Source organism: Amblyraja radiata, chromosome 38 (assembly GCF_010909765.2).
Source record: "Amblyraja radiata isolate CabotCenter1 chromosome 38, sAmbRad1.1.pri, whole genome shotgun sequence".
NCBI lineage: Eukaryota > Metazoa > Chordata > Chondrichthyes > Rajiformes > Rajidae > Amblyraja > Amblyraja radiata.
The window spans coordinates 17,332,231-17,349,583 of NC_045993.1; the positions used below are offsets into that span (position 1 = coordinate 17,332,231).

The 17,353-nt window shown below is 49.1% G+C and overlaps 1 long non-coding RNA gene across 1 annotated transcript; it reads left to right on the forward strand.

Annotated features, from left to right (window-relative positions):
• Nucleotides 1-570: 570 nt before the first annotated feature.
• Nucleotides 571-16,798, forward strand: LOC116966993. The gene is made up of 3 exons (XR_004410109.1): nucleotides 571-662; nucleotides 5,854-5,856; nucleotides 16,788-16,798. It is a non-coding gene; the product is annotated as an uncharacterized LOC116966993 (long non-coding RNA).
• The last annotated feature ends 555 nt before the right edge of the window (nucleotides 16,799-17,353 follow it).

Sequence of the window (17,353 nt, forward strand, 5' to 3'; positions counted from 1 at the left end):
TAAATGAGATTCGGGATTCCATCGTGATGTCATTGACAGGCAGGGCAAGTGGAAGAGGCTTTAAAAGTAGTTTTTGTAAAGTTTCAAATGTCAAGAACTTGTACAATATTTCTTTAAAGTGTGCAGTTAGTTAATTCAGCGGTGAAGCGCCCCTGGGCTCTGACAGCGCTGCCGTGGGTCGGTGTTTAAGGGGAGGCAGTCAAGGGGGTGAGGCTGGGAGCTGCCCCCATCCGTAGGGCCCCCGGCGCAGAGAGGAGCGGTCACCTGTGCGGGGCCAGGGACCGACACGACAGACAGACAGACAGACAAACTCACCGAGTGATGGTCCCTGCGGGGTCCGAGCGGCAGAAGCTGCCCTGCGGCGCCGGGAACAAGGAGCGGGAGCGTGGCCACTTCAACCACTCCCCTTCTGGTCGCCGCCTGTCCTCGCCGCACCTAGAGTATAGTATAGTATATTAGATGGTGATAGATGAGGGTAAGGTAGGTTAGGGTAGGGAAGGGTAGGGTAAAGAATAGCTGAGCAGAGCTGAGCTGAGCAGAGCAGACACTAGACACGACCTCCTCCAACGCCGTCTGTCTGTGTCTGTTTCTATGTCCCGCCCCCCGGTGTCGCTGCCCATTGTCTGCATCGTTCAAAATGCTACATTCTAGAGTGTTAGTTTGTGTCGCGGTTCCACCCCCCGGGGGTGGGGACAGGAACCGTGACAACTGCGGCACCAACACCCCCACGTTACAACCAGCACCACCCTCACCTCCCCTCCCTGATCCCCACCTCCACACAATAGCCTCACTCTGACTGTAAAAGATGAAATAGCGGCACATTTGGATAGCAGTAGCAGGATCGGTCTGAGTTCTTTGAGGATGTACCTAGGAAAATGGACAAGGGAGAGCCAGTGGATGTAGTGTACCTGGACTTTCAGAAAGCATTTGATAAGGTCCCACATAGGAGATTAGTGGGCAAAATTAGAGTGCATGGTATTGGGAGTAGGGTACTGACATGGATAGAAAATAGGTTGGCAGACAGGAAACAAAGAGTAGGGATAAACAGGTCCCTTTCAGAATGGCAGGCAGTGACTAGTGGGGAACCGCAAGGCTCGGTGCTGGGACCGCAGCTATTTACAATATACATTAATGATTTAGATGAAGGGATTAAAAGTACCATTAGCAAATCTGCAGATGACACAAAGCTGGGTGGCAGTGTGAACTGTGAGGAGGATGCTATGAGAATGCAGGGTGACTTGGACAGGTTGGGTGAGTGGGCAGATGCAGTTTAATGTGGATAAATGTGAGGTTATCCACTTTGGTAGCAAAAACAGAAAGTTATCTAAATGGTGTTGGGAAGGGGAAGGGGAAATACAGCGAGACCTGGGGTCCTTGTTCATCAGTCACTGAAAGTAAGCATGCAGGTACAGCAGGCAGTGAAGAAAGTGAATGGCATGTTGGCCATCATAACAAGAGGTGTTGAGTATAGGAGCAAACAGGTCCTTCTGCAGTTGTACAGAGCCCTAGTGAGACCACACCTGGAGTATTGTGTGCAGTTTTGGTCCCCTAATTTGAGGAAGGACATTCTTGCTATTGAGGGCGTGCAGCGTAGGTTCGCCAGGTTATTTCCAGGGTTAGCGGGACTGCCATATGTTGACAGAATGAAGCGTCTGAGCTTGCATACTCTGGAATTTAGAAGGATGAGAGGGTATCTTATTGAAACAAATAAGATTATTAAGGGTTTGTACACGCTAGAGGCAGGAAACATGTTCCCGATGTTGGGAGAGTCCAGAACCAGGGGCCACAGTTTAAGAATAACGGGTAAGCCATTTAGAACGGAGATGAGGAAAAACTTTATCACACAGAGTTGTGAATCTGTGGAATTCTCTGCCTCAGAAGGCAGTGGTGGCCAATTCTCTGGAGGCTTTCAAGAGAAAATTAGCTAGAGCTCTTATAGATAGCGGAAACAAGGGATATGGGGAGAAGGCAGGAACGGGGTACTGATTGTGGATGATCAGCCATGATCACAGTGAATGGCGGTGCTGGCTCAAATGGCCGAAGGGCCTACTCCTGCACCTATTGTCTATAGACCCCTCATGATCCCGACACAGCAGCACCACCCCCCTCCCACACCCTTACCCCTTTCACCTCCTACACCACCACCACCCTGACTTTCACACCACCAATACCCTGACACCAGCAGCACCACCCTTACCCTGATCTCCACCACCCTGACCTCAACATTACAGCACCACCCCCACACTCACACACCCTCACCACCCTGACCATCACACACCAGCACCACAGCAGCAGCACCACCCTGACCCTGATCCCCACCCCCCTGACCCCCTCACAAAACAGCACCAGCACCACCCCCCGATCCCCACCCTCACACCAGCCCCACCCTGACCCACACAACACCAGCACAACAGCACCACCCCCTCTCCTACACCCTCGCCACCTGACCCTCACACCAGCACCAGCCATACCACCATGCCCCCCATCCCATCCCACTCCCCCATCACCCATCCCCACAAGGCTCCTCCCACCCCTACCCCAACTTCCTGACTCCCATCTACCCTCCCATGCCCACGCCCACCACCCCCACCATATCCACCCCCACTCCCCAACCCCCACACGCCCCGCTCTCGCCCACCCCATCACTCCACAGCCCCATCCCCTCCATCCTCGCGCCACACCCCGTCACTCCCCACCCACCATCCCCCCCGCCACCCCCCACCAACCCGAACGCCCAGCAACCCCCATCAACCTCAATCTCTCCCAACACCTCCACTGACCATCCACCACCACTCCCCTCACCCACTCTCCTCCATCCCCAACACCCCATCCCCCCGCCACCACCCCCATCCCCACATCACACCTTGATACTACCCCCACTCACCACCACCAGCCACACCCCCCCAATCCCCATTGCTACCCGCAACCCTTCAATCACCCCCACCACCCCTACCAACCCACCACCACACCCACACCCACCCCCCAACACCTTTACTCAGTCCGCCTGGACCTACCTGATCTGCCGGTTGCTAAACACTTTAATTCTCCTTCCCATTCCCACTCAGACATAGAAACATAGAAAACCGGTGCAGGAGGAGGCCATTCGGCCCTTCGAGGCAGCACCGCCATTCATTGTGATCATGGCTGATCGTCCCCTATCAATAACCCGTGCGTGCCTTCTCCCCATATCCCTTGACTCCACTAGCCACTAGAGCTCTATCTAACTCTTTCTTAAATCCATCCAGTGACTTGGCCTCCACTGCCCTATGTGGCAGGGAATTCCATAAATTCACAACTCTCTGGGTGAAAACATAATAATCTGCCCCCTTGTTTTTGCCGCCAAAGTGGATAACCTCACATTTATCTATATTATACTGCATCTGCCACGCATCTGCCCACTCACTCAACCTGTCCAGGTCACCCTGCAACCTCCTAACATCCTCTTCACAGTTCACACTGCCACCCAGCTTTGTGTCATCCGTAAACTTGCTAGTGTTGCTCCTAATTCCCTCTTCCAAATCATTAATATATATGGTAAACAGTTGCGGCCCCAACACCGAGCCTTGCGGCACTCCACTCGCCACTGCCTGCCATTCTGAAAAGGACCCGTTCACTCCTACTCTTTGCTTCCAGTCTGCCAACCAATTTTCTATCCATGTCAACACCCTACCCCCAATACCATGTGCTCTAATTTTAGTCACCAGTCTCCCGTGCAGGACCTTATCAAAGGCTTTCTGAAAGTCTAGATGCAGTACATCCACTGGCACCCCTTCATCCATTTTACTTGTCACATCCTCAAAAAATTCCAGATTAGTCAAGCATCATTTCCCTTTCATAAATCCATGTTGACTGGGACTAATCTTTTTACTGCTATCCAAATGCCCCATTATTACCTCTTTAATAATTGACTCCAGCATCTTTCCCACCACCGAAGTCAGGCTAACTGGTCTGTAATTCCAAGTTTTCTCTCTCGCTCCTTTCTTGAAAAGTGGGATAACATTAGCTATCCTCCAATCCACAGGAACTGATCCTGAATCTATTGAACATTGGAAAATGATCACCAATGCGTCCACTATTTCAGGAGCCACCTCACTGAGGACCCTGGGAGCAGACCATCAGGTCCAGGGGATTTATCATCCTTCAGTCCCATTAGCCTACCCAATACTATTTCTCGCCTAATGAAAATTTCTTTCAGTTCCTCTACCCCCTTAGAGCCTCTGTCCTCCAGTACATCTGGGAGATTGTGTCTTCCTTAGTACAGTCTTTGGGACGTGGGAGGAAACCAGAGCACCTGAAGGAAACCCACACAGTCACAGGGAGAACGCGCAAAGTCCATGCAGACAGCATCAGAGGTCAGGAACGAACTTGGTTCTCTGGCGCTGTGCGGTAGTAGCTCTGGCTCTGTGTCTAGGTGCCTCCTCTGTGTACATACTAACATTATTATTCCATCCAAAAACATCACCACACAATTACCATCTGCTGTGGCAATGCCTCTGTTACCACTGGTCTGTGAAATGATGCATGGCCGTGTAAGTCGTAATGACAACATTGGCATTTAACCATCAAAGAGGCTGCAACATGGGAGAAAAATATTCAAATTGGTCTGGGCGGTTAACAAAGCATTTAATGAAGCACACAGCCGGGAAGTTACATCTATAAGGCATTATATGAAGCCTGGCTTGAGTCCTGTGTCCAGTTCCAGAAATACAGGTACAGAAGGATTGTGAGGTTTGGAGAGGGCTCAGAGGGATTTACAGGAGCTCTCGAGAGATGAGGAATTATGTGTAGCAGACACAAAGTGCTGGAGTAACTCAGCGGGACAAGCAACATCCCTGGAGAGAAGGAATGGGTGACGTTTCGGGTCGAGACCCTTCTTGGGTGTATGTGGGTGGGAAAGGGAAACCAAGGATGTTTCCTTAGAGCTGAGGGGCAAGAGGAGCAGTAACAGCACTGTGGTGCAGCTTGTGGAGCCACCTTTCGCAGCTCCTCTGACCCCGGTTCAATCCTGACCTCGGGTGCTGCCTATGTGGAGTTTGCACGCGCTCCTTCTGAATGTGTGAGTTTCCTTTGGACGCACCAGGGAAGCAGTCCCAGCTGTGAAGGGTGTGATTGCGATAACCAGAAGGTATTGATTAAAGGTGGTTGGATGAAGAAATGAAGACAAACATTGGAAGTACATTTTACATGAAGGGGCGAGCACTTGAAATAGCAGACAAAATGTGTAGGAAGGAACTGCAGATGTTAGTTTAAACCGAAGATAGACATATAAAGCTGGAGTAGCAGTGGGACAGGCAGCATGTCTGGAGAGAAGGAATGGACGTTTCAGGTCGAGAGTTCTTCAGACTGAAAGTCTCGGGAAAGGGAAATGAGAGATATAGTTGGTGATGTAGAGAGAGATATAGAACAATGAATGAAAGATATGCAAAAATAGTAACGATGATAAAGGAAACAGGCCATTGTTAGCTGTTTGCTGGGTGCAAACGAGAAGCTGGTGCGACTTGGGTGGGGGAGGGATGGAGAGAGAGGGAATACTGGGGTTACTTGAAGTTAGAGAAATCAATATACTTTGCTGTAAGATGCCCAAGCAAAATATGAGATGCTGTTCCTCCAATTTGCGTTTAGCTTCACGCTGACAATGGAGGAGACCGAGGACAGAAAGGTCTTCTGGAATTTTTTGAGGATGTGACAATTAAAATGGATGTTGGGGCCACAACTGTTTACCATATATATTAATGATTTGGAAGAGGGAATTAGGAGCAGCACTAGCAAGTTTGCGGATGACACAAAGCTGGGTAGCAGTGTGAACTGTGAAGAAGATGTTAGGAGGTTGCAGGGTGACCTGGACAGGTTGAGTGAGTGGGCAGATGTGTGGCAGATGCAGTATAATATAGATAAATGTGAGGTTATCCACTTTGGTGGCAAAAACAAGGGGGCAGATTATTATCTCAATGGGGTTAGGTTAGGTAAGGGGGAGGTGCAGCAAGACCTGGGTGTCCTTGTACACCGGTCACTGAAAGTTGGCTTACAGGTACAGCAGGCAGTGAAGAAAGCTAATGGAATGTTGGCCTTCATAACAAAAGGATTTCAGTATAGGAGTAAAGAGGTTCTTCTGCAGTTGTATAGGGCCCTGGTGAGACCACATCTGGAGTATTGTGTACAGTTTGGTCTCCTAATTTGAGGAAGGACATCCTTGTGATTGAGGCAGAGCAGCATAGGTTCACGAGATTGATCCGTGGGATGGCGGGACTGTCATATGAGGAAAGATTGAAAAACTAAGCTTGTATTCACTGGAGTTTAGAAGGATGAGGTGGGATCTTATAGAAACATATAAAATTATAAAAGGACTGGACAAGCTTGATGCAGGAAAAATGTTCCCAATGTTGGGCGAGTCCAGAACCAGGGGCCACAGTCTTAGAATAAAGGGGAGGTCATTTAAGACTGAGGTGAGAAAAAACTTTTTCACCCAGGGAGTTGTGAATTTATGGGATTCCCTGCCACAGAGGTGGGAGGTGGGTGCCCCCTCCCATTGGTACGGAACATTTGCATTTTTCAGCTTGAAATTTGTCTTTCGGCTTGGCTTCAAAACCCGGTAAAGATCCAGTATATGCAAAGAGCTTCCGCCCAATCTCCCTGCTATGCCACCCATACAAGCTGTTTGAGCGCATGGTCCTCAACAGGCTTGCCCCAGTCGCTGAACCAGCCATCATCCCTCAACAAGCTGGATTCCGACCTGGCAAATCCACAACAAGTCAACTTCTGAATCTCACACAGCACATTGAAGACGGGTTCCAGAAAGGATTGGTGACAGGAGCCGTCTTTGTTGATCTGTCTGCCGCGTATGACACTGTGAACCACCGCCTCCTCCTAAAAAAGATCTTGGAGAATACCAAAGACCTGGCACTCACGGACCTCATCGGAGCCCTCCTGAAAGATAGGCGCTTCTATGTTGTCCTTAACAACAAGCAAAGTCGCTGGCAACGACAACGGAATGGCTTGCCTCAAGGTAGTGTGCTGGCTCCACTACTATATAACATCTACACCAATGACCAGCCAATGGACCAGAACACTGAGCGGTTCATCTACGCCGACGACCTCTGTGTAACATCCCAAGAGAGTACGTTTGAAGCTGTAGAAGCGAATCTCACCTCAGCCCTAGATGAGCTACACCTCTACTACGAGCGCAACCACCTACACGCAAACCCTGCGAAGACCCAAGCCTGCTCGTTCCATCTCAGGAACCGGGAAGCAAACAGACCCCTTAACATCACATGGTCTGGAACACCTCTTGAGCACTGCACCAACCCTGTCTACCTCGGTGTAACACTGGATCGCACTCTCTCCTATAAGGAACACGTCAAAAACACCAAATTGAAAGTTAACTCCCGAAATAACATCCTCCGGAAGCTGACCAACTCCAAATGGGGAGCCACAGCACACACATTAAGATCTACTGCTCTGGCCCTGTGCTACTCCTCTGCGGAGTATGCGTGTCCTGTTTGGGAGAGATCATCCCATGCCAAGAAACTAGACCCAGCGTTGAATAACACCTGCCGCTCAATCACTGGCTGCTTGAATCCACCAACATAAACAACCTGCACCTCCTCGCTGGCATTGCCCCTGCTGATGTGAGACGGGAAGTCGCCAGCCGAGTAGAGATGACCAAGGCCACCAGTGATGAACGCCACCTCCTCTACGGACGTGTACCCCCGGCCCAATGGCTGAAGTCCAGGAGAAGCTTTCTCTGCCATGTCCAGCCCCTAATAGCATCACGGGAAGAAACCAGACTTCAACAATGGACAAAAAGGCTTGAGGACGACCCCCCTCCTACTGACATGGGTATCCCTCCTTCTGAAGCCCTCCCTCCGGGCTCAGAAGCACCATGGGTCCAGTGGAAGACGCTCAACCGCCTGAGAACAGGAACAGGGCGATCAAAAGCTGCCATGGCCAGATGGGGCTATGAAACTGGCCAAACCACCTGTGAATGTGGAGAAGAGGACCATACAATGCAGCACTGCCTTGTCTGCCCCCTACTACCCAACCAGTGCAGCCCAAAGGATCTTGCAGTGTTCAATAAAAACGCAAAGGACTGTGTAAAGGAATGGCAAACTGTCATATAACCAACCAGCTTCAAAGACACGAAAAGAAGAAGAAGAAGAAGCTTGAAATTGTGCAATATGGTGCATACTGTAGCGAGTCTTATAACACACTTGAATGCAATATATATGCTTTAAATTGGATTGGAGCGTTTTTGAAAGGGGGGAGGCTGTGCGATCACTGTTCACTGGCCTTGGGGGTACCCGGTGATGGAGTGGAGCAACCGAGTGAGGAGAGGGTGTGGAAGAAGGGTGTCCCCCCTCCCAGGGTAGGAACTTTTTGAAATTTGATGTATTAAAACCATGTTTTAGTGCACTGTAGAAGTATGATTTCAATGTTTTTTGTATGAAGTATTTTTAAGAGGTAACTTTTTAAGGGGTAACTTTATCCACCCAAAGGGTGATGGGTGTATGGAACAAGCTGCCAGAGGAGGTAGTTGAGGCAGGGACCATCCCACCATTTAAGAAATAGTTAGACTGATACATGGATAGGACAGGTTTGGAGGTATGGACCAAAAGCAGGTAGCGTAGCTGGGACATGTTGGCGGGTGTGGACAAGTTGCGCCGAAGGGCCTGTTTTCACACTGTATCACTCTATGACTACATTATACCTCCACCATGCATGAATGCTTCAAAATCAAGTGATCGAGTTTTATTGTCATATACTCAAGCATAGAAACATAGAAAATAGGCGCAGGAATAGGCCATTCGGCCCTTCGAGCCAGCACTGCCATTCAATATGATCATGGCTATTCATCTAAAATCAGTACCTCTTTCCTGTTTTTTCCCCATATCCCTTGATGTTGTTAACCCCAAGAACTAAATGTAACTCTCTCTTGAAAACATCCAGTGAATTGGCCTGTACTGCCTTCTGTGACAGAGAATTCCACAGATTCACAACTCTCTACGTGAAGAAAGTTTGTCCTCATCTCAGTCCTAACTGCCCCCCCCCCTTTATTCTTAAACTGTGACCCATGGTTCTGAACGCCCCCAACATCGGGAACATTTTTCCTGCAGTTACAGTAAGTGAAAATCTAGCAGGCAAGCAGGATGCTTTCTCCAACCACCCCCATTTGAAGTCCACTACCTTCCACCGTTTCTACCCAGTGCTTGGTACTTACTTCCAGCAGCCACTGGTTGTCCTCCAGGATGCACCGAGCCGCAGCCTGATCCATGCCGGTCACCTGGGCAAATTCGACGCAGAGACTCTCTCTCTCTCCCCCCTCTCTTCCGCTCTCTCCTCTCAACCCCCCTCTCTTCCGCTCTCTCCTCTCAACCCCCCTCTCTCTCTCCCCCTCTATCTCTCCCCTCCCCTATCTTTCCCCTCTCTCTCTCTCCTCTCTCCCTCTCTGTCTCTCCTCTCACCCCCTCTCTCTCCCCTGTCTCCCCCTCTCACTCTCTCCCCCCCTCTTTCTCTCCCCCCTCTCTCTCCTCTTTCCCCCCTCTCCCTCCCACCTTACTCTTCCCCCTCTCTCTTGTCCCCTCTCTCCTCCCTCTCCCTCTCTCTGTCCTCTCTTTCCCCTAACTCTCTCTCTCCCCCTCTCTCTTTCTTCTCTCTCTCCCCCTATTCTCTCTTCCCCCTCTCTCTCATCTCTCCCCCTCGCTTCCCCCCAACCTCTTTCTCCCTCCCTCTCTATCTCCCTCTCCACACACTCTCCCCTCTCTCTTTCCCCTCTCTGTCTCTCCTCTCACCTCTCTCTCTTCACCCCTCTCTACTCCTCTCTTCCCCATTTCTCCCTCCTACCTCACTCTTCCCCTTGCCCTCTCTCCCCTCTCTTTCTCCTCTCTCTATCTCTTTTTCTTTGCCCCCCTATCTCTCTCTTTTCCCCGTTTCTCTCTTTCCCCCTCTCCCCCTCTTTCTCCTCTCTTTTACCACCCCTCTCTCTTCCCCTTCTCTCTCCCATTCTCTCCTACCCTCTCCACCCCCTCTCTCACTTCCCTCTTTCTTACCTGTCACCCCTCTCCCACTTCCCCCCCTCTCCCACCTCACTCTCCCCTCTCTCCCCCCCCTCCCTCTTCTCTCTCTCCATTCACTCCCCCTGTCTCTCCCCTCTCTCTCCTCTCACCCCCCTCTCTCTCTCCCCACTGTCTCCCTGTCTCCTTCCCCTCTCTCTCTCTCTCTCCACCTCCCTTTGAGAGTCTGTCCCTTCGGCACAGAGACTCTTGCGGCAGCGGCAGCGGCGCAACGCTTCCGACGCCCGGGACTTGCACTGTCCGGAATGCTCCATGGCCAGAGCTGCAGCGAGTGACACGCCGGCCCCGGCAAACACTCGTCCGTCCCGGCTCCCCGCATCTGTTCCGGCCGCTGGTTCTGCTTCCATCCCTCCCGCAGCCTCTGCTCTCCAACACCCGCGGACCATGCAGTTTATCCGAGTTTTGACATTTTCGTTGATCACAAAATTTCTCACCACTGAGCGTGAGAAATTTCTGATCAGCGTGAGGGCGTGAGAGTTTGCTTGGGGCGTGAGTCTCACGCTCAAAGCGTGAGAGTTGGCAGCCCTGACGTGGGTTTTCTCTGGGTGCTCCAGTTTCCTCCCACACTCCAAAGACGTGAATGTTTGTAAATTAATTGTCTTTGGTAAAAATTGTCAATTGTCCCTAGTGTGTTTGATAGTGCAAGTGTACGGGGTGGCACGGACATGGTGGGCCGAAGGGTCTGTTTCTGCTCTGTATCTCTAAAATTAAAAGCTAAACACATTAAAAAGACTGGGAGGTAGACACAAAATGCTGGAGTAACTCAGCGGGACAGGCAGCATCTCTGGACAGAAGGAATGGGCGATGTTTCAGGTCGAAACCCTTCTTCAGACATCTTCAGACGGGTTTCGACCCAAAACGTCACCCATTCTTTCTCTCCAGAGATGCTGCCTGTCCCGCAGAGTTACTCCAGCATTTCGTGTCCATCTTCGATTTAAACCATCATCTGTAGTTCTTTCCTGCACATGTTACGTCTTTGGCCAGGACCTTGCACGGCACAGTTCTGATGAAGTTCATTATGGGTGATGTGCACACCAGCCAGAGTGAGCAGCCAGTGGCAAGGAAACTAATGCAAGGTTGTAATTATTCCTGTCCAGGTGAGTAATGAGTAGCCTTCCTTCACATGTGCAGTATGTAGGTGGATCGGAAAGTGACCAGTGTGTGCAGCTAATCCAGCTCTGGTGGACGTTGATATGGAGACACAAGGAACTGCAGATGCTGGTCTACAATAAAATGACATTCATTTGTCTGGTCTAATTGAGCTTCAATTAACAGAATGATATAATTAGCACTCAGGCTGTGTTCCTGGGAATGAGGGTGCCAAGAGCAGTTCTAGAAGGGACCTGTACACCTTTATTTCAGTAGCGATGTTGTAATGCAATGTTATCTACCCATGAGGGCCTCATTGAGATTAAATATATTGTGCATTAAACAATAAACATACAATTAATGTAATTTTATTGCTAAATGCAATATAAAATGGTATAAAGGAACTCACTGGAAGAGGCTGCACCTGAGGAGTAGGGTCAGGCTGTGACCCTTCGAGGGTTAATGTCCTGCTCACCTCTTCTGCACACGGAGCATTTTGTCTGCAGTCAAGCACAACTCCCTTCACCGAGGTGCTGCACTCAGAAAAATCGCTCCATTCCCTCCTCGACCACTGTGTTGCCGTCCATCAAAACCGCTGCAGTAAGGTTTGCTCTTCAGTTTCAGAGTGTCGTCGGCCTCTGTGTAGACACGGTGTAACTCCATCCCTTGTAGTTCCCCATTCAGTGGGTGGCCCCTGTGGGACTGATGTATCTCTGCCAGATTGCCAGCGCCACCTTCACCCACTCCTGCTTGGGTGGCAAACTGGACAATGTCACTGGTAGCCACCTGCTCTCCCTCTGCAAAGCCCACATTGCCACGTATCTACAGCCAGAACCTCCACCAATAACATCAACAGAGGTGCAGCTGAGGCTCACCCTCGATGTACTGATGTCGTCAATAGCTTTCCTGATGTTGTACGACCTCCAGAATTCCCTTATCGATTGTCCACCTTTGACCAACTGTTAATTTGGAGGAGGGTTGAAGATGGTAAACTTCGAAAGAAAAGTAGAAATGAGAGAAGAGCTCAGCCAGTCGAACAGCATCTCTGAAAAGATAAACCAGTCAATGCTTTGGGTCAGGGGCCCTTCATCGAAACTGGGGGAAGAATGAGGGGAGTGAGTTCCAAAGCAGAGCTGGGGAGAGGAGTGAGGTGCAAGGTACATTCCTACTGGGGACAAATGGGATTGGGGAAGAAGAGCAAAAATGTCAGCATGGTGGGCCAAAATGTGTTTCCGTGCTGTATGATTCTTTTTTTTTTTTTTTTTTTTAATATTTTTATTAGAAGTACAATAAAGTACAGTAATACACATCACATATATCTAATTGCATTTGTTGTACCACTTCATTTTTTGAGCTTTAAGAAAGATAGAAATAAAGGAAGTAAGGAAAGTGAAAAAGAGTCGTGAAGCTGCAGGAAAGTGTTGGGAAAAGAAAGCCCCTTAGAAAAGAAGTTAGAGAAGGAAGTAAAGAAAGGAAATAGACTCTAGAAAAGAAAGAAAAAACAAAAAGAGAAATAATCGCTCTATTATAACACAAAACTCGGCAAAAAGGGATATACCAACCGTATTTTTTTACCCCCGTTACCAAATCCTGGCACCATTTATTTTTTTAATTACTATTGCACCTTATGCTTGTAGTAGTTCCATAAATGCAGACCACGTCTTTTGGAAGTGGTCTGCTTTGCCTGTTAGGAGGAGTCTCATCTCTTCCAGGTGTAATGTTTCGAACATGTTTGAAATCCACATTTTTATTGTTGGTACAGGAGCATTTTTCCAGAATTTGAGTATAAGCTTTTTTCCCAATATTAGCCCATAATTAAGTAGGTTCTTTTGAAACACGTTTAGTTCGGGGCTACCTTCCGTTATTCCAAAAATAATCCATTCTGCTTTTGGTACAAGTTTTATTTTAAATAATTTTGTGAAGATTTCAAATATTTAGTTCCAGAATTTTTAGATTTTTATACAAAAAACAAAAGAGTGCGCTATGGTAGCTTCTTGAGTGACATTTATCACAAATGGGTGAGACGTTAGGGAAAAGTTTATTTATTTTGGTTTTTGAATAGTATAGTCTATGTAATGTTTTGAATTGAATTAGAATATGTTGTACATTGATCGAGCATTATGATTTATGTGCTGTATGATTCTATAACAAAAGACCACATGGAAATTGTAAACCACAAATAAGGAGCAGGAAGACTGATTTCAAGCATTTGAATGAAAACGGTGGAGAAAGGGACACAAGCATAAAAATGGGATAAGAGAGCAGTTTCCCTGAAATTGGAAAATACAATGGTCATTCCAAAGAGCTGAAAAGTGCCAAAACAAATAAGACTTTGTTCTTCTAGTTTACTTTGGATCTGACTTTGGAAGTGGTGGAAGCTGCAGACACGCATGTTTAGCCTTTGTAGTAGCCTTTGGAAATCAATTGCTTAGCAGTAACAAAGGTTTCCATCTTGAAATGAATATATTGTACAAAGGTATTCAAAGTAGTCAAATCGATCACCATCTTTCTTGTTTTTTATAAAGATGTTGGACACGAATTCCTGTGATTCGTGTTGGGTTTTCTCAATTACTCCTTTTTTATATAGCTGCTGTAATTCAGCATGTGCTTTAGATTTTTCTATGCCTGTGAGCATGAACATTCGGTTCGGTACATGCTGAACTGGAGGGTTATGTTTTTGTATAAATTCTATGGTATAACCCTGGATACTGCTTAGAATATAAGTGTCGGTAGTTAACTTATTCCATGCATCCAAATAATATCGTAATCTCCCACCAACTTCCATGCTCCCTTTAATTCTTAAGGAACCAGACCCACCTACCTCCATGGTTACCAGTGGTAGGTGTGTTACTTCTTCGGCATCCTCCGTGGACGTTGAGGCGCCGTTGTCTGGGTCTGTAGTTGGGTTGGTGTTGAGGGCTTGCGCATTTTCCAGGAAGGTCGGTCTGGGCCATGGCCTAAAAAAGACCGATGTTGGGTGTTCCTGGTTTGCGCTTTCTCCAGTTTGTCTTGGCCGACTGGTGGGTGCGTAGGGTTGATGTTTTTGGCCGTAGTAGCTTTTGGATGCTGCTTTTATGAGCCCCAGGGTTTTCGCCTCTTCGTCAAGTTCTTTGACTTGTTTTGATAAATCCCCTCCAAACAGTAGTATTGATGGTTTGGAGGTTCCAGGTTTGCAGAGGCCTGCAAATTTGGGGTCTAAAGCCGGTTGGATAGCACTTTTCCTAATATTGTTTAACTCGTATTGTGAGTTGCAGAGTAAAGCCAGTGCATCTTGGTGGTCTTGGGTCATGTTTTGCTCATTCAATGTGCGGGCAAAAGCCATAATTCCTGCTGTTAGGACTTTTACGACTTTCTGTATTTTTAAGTCCCTGGTTCTAATTGATGCCCCGACATGTTTCCAGATGCACTGGTTGACACTGGGAACATTTAGCGACTTACAGTTCCCTGGTGGTAAGTGTCGTGCTGTGGTGTCCGATAATGCCTGTCCCTGTAGTTGGTTAAAAGACATGTAGTCAATGCTTGCCGCTATTTTCGGCTCCAGGTTTAGGCCAGTTTGGTAGGGTTGGATAAACTGGGACACCATATCCAACATGTTTTCTTTCACCCCAGGCATACTAGGGGTATGTTGATCACTCCCCTCTTCAGGGTCAGCCCAGAATTGACCCTCCGTGCTCCCCTCTGATGAGGGAGAAACACTGTGCAGCCTCACAAGAGGTACTGCTGTGGGGCTTACTAACTGCCCACTGTGGCTAGCCTCCATCTCCCATGCCACTTTGGAGTATTTCCTCCAGCAGCCGCTCCAACTGGCTCTTATGCTCTCGGGCACAGGCCACTCGCGGCTGTTCCTGATCCTGCAGCCGCTCCAACCAGCTCCAATGCTCACGGGCACTGGCCGCTCACGGCTGTTCCTGATCCTACAGCCGCTCCAACCGGCTCCAATGCTCACGGGCACTGGCCGTCGCGACTGCTCTTGTTCCCCGCTCCCAGCCGCTCCAACCGGCTCCAATGCGCACGGGCACTGGCCGCTCGCGGCTGCTTCTGAAGCCGCTCCAACCGGCCCCAATGCTCACGGGCACTGGCTGTCGCGGCTGCTCTTGTTCCCCGCTCCCAGCCGCTCCAACCGGCTCCAATGCGCACGGGCACTGGCCGCTCGCGGCTATTCAGAGTCAGACTCATCGGAGTCAACGACTCTGTTAGTTTTTTGCTTCGCTCTACTGCCCGGCCGTGGCCGGTGCGGGAGCGAAGTCGGGCACAGCTGTTCCCATTTCGGGAGATTGGCGTGCCGTTGGCTGCTGCTGCCGGCTGCCCGCAACTCCGCGGTTCTCCCCCGCCAGCTTTTTCGCAGCCTTCGTGGATCTGGTCCATGTCTCCACCTGTAAGGTAAGTGGAAGGAACGCAGAGTCTCCTTACCTGCTGTTCCCGGCTTTCAAATTCTGCCGCTAAGGGGAACGTCGTTTCCCCTGCTGTGACTCGTTGCAATGCGTGTAGCGATATGACACGTATGTGTCCTGGCGGGGTTCTTCACGTAGCCACTCACGTGACACCGAAGTAAAATTCTTACTGAAGCTTAGATCCTTCACCAACCCTTTGAATGGTCATGGCTGAAACTGAATCTGGGCCAACCTTCACCTGATGCTCACCTGCCTCATCACTTCAAACTTTCATGGATGGATGAATGAATGAATGTAATTTTTAGGTTAAATTATGCCTTTTTAATCCTGGATCTTGTTGAATCGGTTAATAGAGTTAGTGGTCACAATGACACATCAGACGGCGTGCGGTGACCTGAGAGCATCCACCATCCCGGCCCTGTGGCCACAATCCCACTCGGGCTGCTTCTGCCTCAGTGTGAAGCGTCCAGCACCTGGACCCACCTGTCACTGCCGCTGGATCCCATTGGGCGAGCAGCAATGGCGCTGGGCCCGCGTTGCCCGGGCCAACGCGATCCAAGATGGCTGCCCCCAGTAGGCGGGCTCGGGTAGGGCCTGGGAGTGGAGGGTAGTTCGATGATCTGCTTTTTTTAGGTGCGTTTTAACGATTTTATTCTCTTCTGGCATGTCATAAAAAACGTTGCCCCATGGAGAGGAGGGCTTCGGCGATTCAGTGTTGTGTGGGAAAGCGCTAATCGTGGCATGTCAATGGGTGTGAATCAACCGGCCTGTGTGAGTCTCTGGAAGGAAGGAATGCACCTTTTCTGCATCGTATCGGGAGGACAAATCTAATCAGACCAGCATTTAATGGCCTCGTTTGAGGCAATGGAACCATCTTCAACTAAGATAGACACAAAATATTGGAATAACTCAGCGGGTACACTGTGGGCTGGCCTTGATTCATTCCTTTCAAACCATTCATTTGTCCTTTGTACCTCCTCATACATCCAGTTTCCCTCTCCCCTGACTCTCAGACTGAAGAAGGGTCTCAACCTTAAACGTCATCTATTCATTTTCTCAGGAGATGCTGCCTGACCCTCTGAGTTACTCCAGCATTTTGTTTCTATATGTTCAGTGTAAACCAGCATCTGCAGTTCTGTCCTACACAACCATCTTCCACTGTTGATGCAAGGGGTGCTGACAGTAAATGAATGGTGCTGTTATATATTTGCAGGACAGGATGGTATGTGATGTGGAGGAGATGATGCAGCCTTGGTGATGGCTGTCGTGCATTTTGGACATGGCACACAGTGCAGTCACTCAGCACTGGTCGTGAATGGAATGAATGTTTGAGGTGAGGATTGGATGCCAGTGAGCTGCATTATCGAGGATGATATCCAGCTTCACGAGCTGTAATTGGAGATTATCCTCTCATGCATGCACAGAGATGGTGGAACTGTTTTAGTGTAGGAGGCAAGTCATTTGCTACAGAATACAAATGGATGGGAAAGGTCTGGAGGGATATGAGCCAAATGTGGGCAACTGGGACTAACGTAGATGCACCATCTCGGTTGGCATAGGCAAGTTGGACCGAAGGGCCACTTTCTGTGCTGTGTGAACTCTAGGCAGGCATAGGAAGTCCCTGCCGAACCCCAATTCCCTCTGCACCTGGTACCCAAAGATGGGGAGCATGGGGTCATGTGCAGCCACATTTGAGGAGCAATGTCTTAAAATACTCAAAGGTTGTAATCTTAACAATGGCAAAGTTTTGAAATCTGTGATTGCTCTGTCGCACAGTCTATCCCAAGTCTTCAATATAAAGAGGAA